This window comes from Triticum aestivum, chromosome 2B, assembly GCF_018294505.1.
Source record: "Triticum aestivum cultivar Chinese Spring chromosome 2B, IWGSC CS RefSeq v2.1, whole genome shotgun sequence".
In the NCBI taxonomy this organism is placed as follows: Eukaryota; Viridiplantae; Streptophyta; class Magnoliopsida; order Poales; family Poaceae; genus Triticum; species Triticum aestivum.
In genome coordinates, this window is record NC_057798.1 from 336,661,896 (window position 1) to 336,669,782 (window position 7,887).

A 7,887-nucleotide genomic window follows, 5' to 3' on the forward strand; every position below is an offset into this window, starting at 1 on the left:
TGGTGAGGTAGCAAGCAAGTCCAATGGATATTCATGATGTTCTCGAAGAAGAGCGTGTTCACCTTTGACGTATGTTCGAGGTCTCGTCATATGTCCTCTTGGGGTATGGAGAGTAGTCGGAGTGTACATGGGGATGACCATGGGATGCTCCGCATCATCTCCCCCCCTTGGGAAAGATCCGACCTCGGATCGTGATCCTCATCACCATGGAAACGGTTGTCGTAGACGGACTTGTAATTGGACGAAGTTGAATACATGGCGTAATCCAAGTATTCCAAGGTGTCACCAGAGTGATAGACATGCAAAAAGAGCAAACACAAGCAACACTCAGAATACAATGGTTAGCACACACAAAGTGTCCATCATGTAAGGATGAGTCCGTGCGGCAAGAGTGGTCGTGACAAAGCGCATGAAGCTCATCAAGATGATCTAGAATGATATGCAAAGCATTCATGGGAGGACATGCAATCATTGTGCACACAAATGTGTTGTAAATATGATCAATGCAACCACGGTGCAAAATGATGTCATAGTGAGACGGTTTATCAATAGCATGAATATGGTAATGGATGCTCAACATGTGTATGTTATCATGCAATTGATGGTGGACAATATGATCATGATGTATGAATATGCCATCGAGGTAGATCACAACAAATTTGCTAAGGAATTGCACAAGCTCATATTTCATAGATGACATGGAAATAGATGCAACAAGACAAGCATAATGTGAGTCAATCCATGCATGGTGTGCAAACTTGTGGTGGGTATGATATGTCCATCGAGCATGACATGTATGAGCACAATCAACAAATATGGAGGTGTTGGTGTACCAAAGCTCAATGTCGAGGCATGAGTGGAGTTCCGAAGGTGCATCCAATAAGTGCGAGCGCTCCTCAATGTGAAGGTCCATGTAGCCAATCTCCAATGTCGCTCCTCCGTTCACGAGATGTATCATGTAGACAACAAGAAGGAAACAACAATGAAAGAGTGACCCATCCAATATGCGTATTTGAGGATGGCTCGAAGAGAAGGAGTTCACCTCAAGAAAGTTCCCAAAGATGTTGGAGTTATACATCATGTATGCCTTCACATAACCAATATGTCTCATGACGGTAATGCCTTGTGAATCCTTCAAAATGAAAGAACATGACAAACACTCGGAAAAACAATTGAGGTTAGCGGAAATGCAAAACCTATCATTCAAGTGGTAAGATACCCAACAAGTGTATGCATCATGCTCATTATAAGAAGGTACAAGGGAGCATTTCATAGTGTGGAGGCATATGATGCAAGAACAACCAAATACAAGAGGCTCAAGGAAAGAAGTATGCATCACAAGTAAGGTGTCAAAGTCTCCAAGATCAATAAGCATAGTATGGTTACACTCAATACAAGTGGATATGAAAGAGAAACTAATAGACACAAGATACAATGATCAAGATATATAATGTGAGAGGCATGAGCATATATGTCATCAACCCAAGAAAGCAAGTAATAGTGGAACATGGGTGATGCAACATAGCAAGCAATCATAGCAATCAAGTCAAGCAAGCTAGTAGTGCGAATATGCAACATACTAGGAGGAATCATGGCAACCATGTCATGTGTGCAAATAGTGGGCATGAATAATGCACATGACATATCACAAGCATGAAAGCAAGATGTGAGTAAAATAGCATGAGGCACATGATAAACATGGTAAAAGCAACAAGGATCTCCACCAAGCATGCAAATACACATAGGAATATCATAATGGTGAAGTATGGGTAGATGCAAACAAGGGTCACAATTGCATGGCAAAGGCATAGAAGCAAGCATAGCATGCAAAGTGAACACGGTAAAATAAGCATAAGGTGACAAGTGGTAAATGGCCCATAGCCGTGTGAGAGCCAAGTAGAAGAGATGCGCGTAGTCCTTGCGCGAAGGGAACGGTGGTAAGGATAGTCCACGGGATCCCAAAGCATCGTTGCTCTCAAGAGCTCGTTTCGTCAACTCTTGGGATTGAGAGGTTGACGAGTATATGTGAGTACCTACACAAAACAAAGACAAAGGAAAAATTGTGCGTGTGTGGTAGATGTACACATCATCCATCATGATGCGCACATGCATGTGTCGGTGAGCACAAAATAGCCAATGCTCAAATAAATGAGATGCGTGATATAGAAACATGTCATCCATCATGAGAGATTTGTTATTATGTATGGCATAATGGAAACTCAAAGGATGTAATGCATCATGAGAAATATCGAGAGCATTGTTATTCATGCTATGCATATGGTGCACGCAATCATGGGAATCATGCAAAGTATGAAATGTATCAAGATCTCCGAATAAGTATGAGGAAACTATGGGGGTCTCCTCATGAGCATGAGTAGCAACATCACGTGGAGAACATTGACAACATCCAAAACAAAGCATATGTGGTGCAATCTGATCATGGCAAGGCATAGTAGATGAATTGCGAAAATCATGTAAAGGAAGCATGGCAATATCATCACAAGAGAAAGAAAAGCCAATGACCATCATCTTGTCATCTATGCCATAAGTGCAAATGGGATTTATTTTAATGGGGCATGCATAGTTACTATGTTGAGATTGTAAAGATGCAATATGGGAGATCTCACTCATAGCTTACTATGTTGAGATTGTAAAGATGCAATATGGGAGATCTCACTCATAGCATATGACAAGTTCAATGGATTGTCAAACATGATGTGACCAATATAATTTTCACATGATATCCTATGGAGCATAGCATCACAACTAGGCAACTCAACATGCTCATCATCATATTCATCATAAATAGGTAAGTCAAGGCATGACGAAGTTTCACTAGCATGAAGCATGGTAATAGGTGGGTCAACATCATGGGAGCAATCGATGTCAAGAGAGTCCACTAGTGGGACAAGAGAAGCACCATCACCTATGTTACCTTTGGAGCGTCGCCCACGTGTTGTAGGTGAGGTGTTGAAGATCGTCTCGTTGTCATCTTCATGTTGATGGAACCATGTGGGAGGTGCATCATCATCCACCATGGCCATCATATTGTCCATTGGAGGGATGGACTCATCGAGGATAGGCATGTCGTCATGTAGGAGACCTAGCTCCAAAGAAGAAAACACACTAGGAGTAGAGGTTAAGTCGTTAGAAAATCATGGTGGCCTCACGTGTCGCGTCAACTACCTCACTCACTAAGTGCTGTGGCTCACTCACTCCCTCAAGGATGCACTCACTCATATGGTTGGTGGAGTCACTCAAATGGGGCTCAACCTCACATAGGATGTGTGGCATGCTCTCATGTGTGGGGCTAGTTGTGGTCACACTCATCCTCTCATAGGAAATGCTCTCAATGTCACATATGGTGGAGTCACTCATGTCACTCATGTGGTGGTGGCTCTCCTCACATGACAAATGGGGCATCTCGACATATGTGGGTGTCGGAGAGATGTAGGTGCAAATGTCTCCATGCCCAACTCCTATCGCCGTGGTCGAAGGGGATGGCCCTTGCTCGACCTTCTTGTCGCCGTCTTGGTGTTGGAGGCCCATATGATGTGGCACCTCGTAGCTCGTCTCCATGACCGAAGGGAGTTTCCCATGCTCGGCCATCGTCCTTGAGGGGCTTCCGAAGATGGAAGTGTTGCCCTCGCTCGTAGGTCGTCGCCTTGGACTTGATGAAGTCGTTGTAGGCGTACTCGTGGTAAGTAGGCGAAGATGCCATACGTCCAAAGGCAAAGATGCCTTGATAGAACTTGGCGAAGATGCCAAAGTGGTTGGTGTAGCCGTAGCACCGTCGTGGTGGTGGTCGTATTGCGGTCTTCTTTTGTGCTCTTGAAGCTTGGACTTGGCGTGAAGTAGGGCTTGTTGGGACTTGTGCATTTGCGCTTGTGGAGCATCTTCATGATGATGCTGTCGTTGTCGTGCTTGAGCTCGTAGTAGATGTCATTCATCGTCGTCGTGCACATGATGCTTGGATGTGACTTGCCCTTCATGATGATGTTGATCACGAACGTGATGGTGGTCGCCATGTAGATGTGGACGAGGACGAAAACTCTCAAAGCTTGGATAGAGCGATTACCAGGGAGAGTCAAACACACGACGTAGATGTATGTGGAGCTGGGAAGGCTTATAATATGGTAGCAAAAAGGATCAACAATAATCAATTCAGAGATGCAAAGTGGAATAAACGCTCAACGACGGTACTGTGTTGGTCCTAGGCTAGACCGTGCTAGAGACGCGAGCCTAGAACACTAACAAAATCACGGCGCTGCACTTAAACAAGGGAAAAGCACACTCTGCATTTTTTGCTCTTTTTTTGCGTTGCTCTTTTTTTTTGCGCTGCTCTTTTTTTTTGCAAAAAATCACTATAATGGCGAGTGTCTCAAAACTCTTCCCAGGTCAAACTGACAAGATGGGCACAAATTTTTTTTGAATTTTTTTTTAGAAATCAGGGCAGCGACGGCGAAAAAGTGCGACAAAAAATCACTATGATGTCTCAAAACACTCCTGGGGACCTAAAAATAGGATAGGGAAAAAATATTTTCGGTCGCCGAAATTTTGGCCTAAAAACTGCCCGGGGGTCTCCAGACTCTTTTTTTTCCCGAAACCTACTCAGGCAAGGAAACACGAATCGGAAATTAGATTGATCTCGGAAACAAACCTACTACGAAAAGAACTCTGATTGGTGGTGGATATATGGTGGTAGGATATGGCAGCGGTGGTGATATATGATAGCGATGGTGGTATATGGATATGGATCGGTGGTATATGGCAGCGTTGGTGGGATATGGCAGCGGTGGTGGTATATGGCAGCGGTGGTGGTATAAGGCAGTGTTGGTGGGATATGGCAGCGGTGGTGGTATATGGCAACAATGATGAAGATGGTGCGGCGGCGGCATGACAAACTGTGATAGAACTCGAAACTCTAAAGGATTAGACGCTAAGACCAGCAACTAGACACGATGATGCAACCACAAATTTAACAAAGCAAAACCCTAAAAAGATTATGCAAAGGCTCAGATTGGTTCGGATATGATGAACTAACCCTAATTTTTGTGTGTGGCTTTTTCGTGGACTGTAGGTATGAAGAACCGACTTGATCTAAACTACGAAAAACTGTAAAATCTCACCGAGCAACCTGGAAATCTGATACCACTTGATAGAGGCAAAGGTGTCCCGTCTTTCGATGAGATGATGGATTTCACTTTGGTGGAAGTCGACTTTGACGATCCGACTACGAACGTGCGAGAATGTCGCGCCTTAGCAATCGCTAAACCAACTTCGAGAGATTATTGACCACGCCAGAGCATGATCAACCTGACCACGAGGGACTGTTTTCTGCGAGCAAACAAAGAACAAGCAAGAAACTGAGATTGCAATCTAGATATTGCGAATATAAGATGAGAGCTTTAATGATCAAGGTGGGGTTCTATGACGCCTTTGTCTGGTCGTTGAACACAAACGAAGTATGCGAAGTTGCAGCTATGGAGAACTTTTAATCTAAACAAAACCCAAAGTCTAAACGACGCCCTAAGGGCTGTATATATGGAGGAAGAGGGGGGAATTTCGTGGCCCTTGGAGGAGGGGTCCGAAACCAACCCTAACTCTTGTTTCCCCACACATACGGACTCTAAAAACAGCCTATACTTAAGTATTTCGAAAATACATGGGCCTGTCCCAATAATAAGGTAACGTAGCACCTAGAATAGCCTCTAGACGAAATTTATGAAGTGACATCTTGTATATTTCGTCCAAGGCTTCATGCACTCCTTATGGTGGCTTCAAAGTCCTGAAATCATTACTTGTAACTCCGTTCTTGATCCCCTTGCGCATGCCATCAACTCCATGTGTGTTCTTGCTCCAATGTTCATCCTTCTCCAAGCTAGGCCCTTCATTTGTAAGCAAAACAAATGTATCCAATTTAGGCAGCATCATATTCTCATGAACATTAGAATCATTTCCTAGAAACGAAAGTACCTGGTAATTTAATTGGCGTGCGCGAGCTCTAGTAATTGGTCCAGTATATGTAACAGTAGGGGCTATGGGTGTAACAATGGTATTGATGTCCTCATCATGATCTTTGATGGTCTCCAAACCAAATATTTTGAAGTCAAGTTGTGAAAGCATAGTATAGTGACGAGACAATGCATCAGCAATAACATTTTCTTTACCCTTCTTGTGTTTAATGACATAAGGGAAAGTCTCAATGAATTCAACCCATTTAGCATGTCTACAATTCAGTTTAGGTTGACTTCTAATATGTTTCAAAGATTCGTCATCAGAATGTATAACAAATTCTTTGGGCCATAAATAATGTTGCCATGTTTCTAAAGTCCGAACAAGAGCATATAATTCTTTATCATAAGTAGAATAATTCATACTAGGCCCACTCAATTTTTCAGAAAAGTATGCAACAGGTTTGCCATCTTGTAATAACACACATCCTAATCCAATTCCACTAGCATCACATTCAAGCTCAAATGTCTTATTAAAATCAGGAAGTTGGAGTAAAGGAGCATGTATCAACTTATCTTTCAACACCGTGAAGGCTTCTTCCTGTGCGGTACCTCAAACAAAAGGTACATCCTTCTTTGTAAGCTCATTGAGAGGTGCAGCAATGGTGCTGAAATCTCTCACAAAATGCCTATAGAATCCAGCGAGGCCAAGAAAACTCCTCACTTGTGTGACCTTTTTGGGCTGCGGCCAACTCTCAATAACTTCAATCTTGGCTTTATCAACTTCAATTCCCTATGGAGTAACAACATAGCCAAGAAAAAACACTCGGTCGGTGCAAAAGGTGCACTTTCCAAGGTTACCAAACAAACGTGCATCACGTAGAGCAATAAAAACAACACGTAAATGTTCCAAATGTTCCTCCAAAGATCTGCTATAAATCAATATGTCATCAAAGTAAACTACCATAAATCGTCCAATGAAAGCACGTAAAACTTCGTTCATTAATCTCATGAAAGTACTAGGTGCATTAGTTAACCGAAAAGGCATGACTAACCACTCATATAATCCAAACTTAGTTTTAAATGCTGCTTTCCATTCATCCCCCAGTTTCATACGAATTTGATGGTATCCACTATGCAAATCAACTTTGGAGAATATTGTAGAGCCACTCAATTCATCAAGCATATCATCTAGCCTAGGAATAGGATCACGATAACGAATAGTAATATTATTAATGCCTCTAAAATCAACACACATACGTGATGTACCATCCTTTTTCAGCACTAGAATAATAGGAACAACACAAAGACTAAGGGATTCACGTATATAACCTTTGTCGAGAAGCTCTTGTACTTGACGCATAATCTTCTTCGTCTCCTCTGGATTGGTATGGTATGGTGCATGGTTTGGCAATGAAACACTGGGAATTAAGTCAATCTCATGCTCAATCCCTCGAATAGGCGGTAATCCCGGTGGCACGTCTTGTGGAAAGACGTCAGTGAACACCTGCAAAATGTTAGTGACAGCAGGAGGCAAAGAGGAAGGCACGTCCTCGACTGAAAATAATGCCTCTTTGCACAAAAAAGCATAGCAAACAGATTTGCTGAAATTTAGCTCATCAATATCAGATTTGGTGGCAAATAAACATGCACTTTTCAATTTAATTTCAGAAGCAACACTAGATGATTTATTATTAGGCTTCATTTGTTGCCTAAATTCTTTGGCCACAATCTGATTTTCACTCTTATTCTGCTCCTGTTTTGCTTTATTAGCTCTATTAATATCATCTTTCAAAATGGAATCAGGAGTCATAGGAAGCAAAGTAATATTTTTATCCTTATGAACAAGAGTATACTGATTATTTCTACCATGGTGTACATAATTTTTATCAAATTGCCATGGTCTACCAAGTAATAAGGAACATGCTTGCAT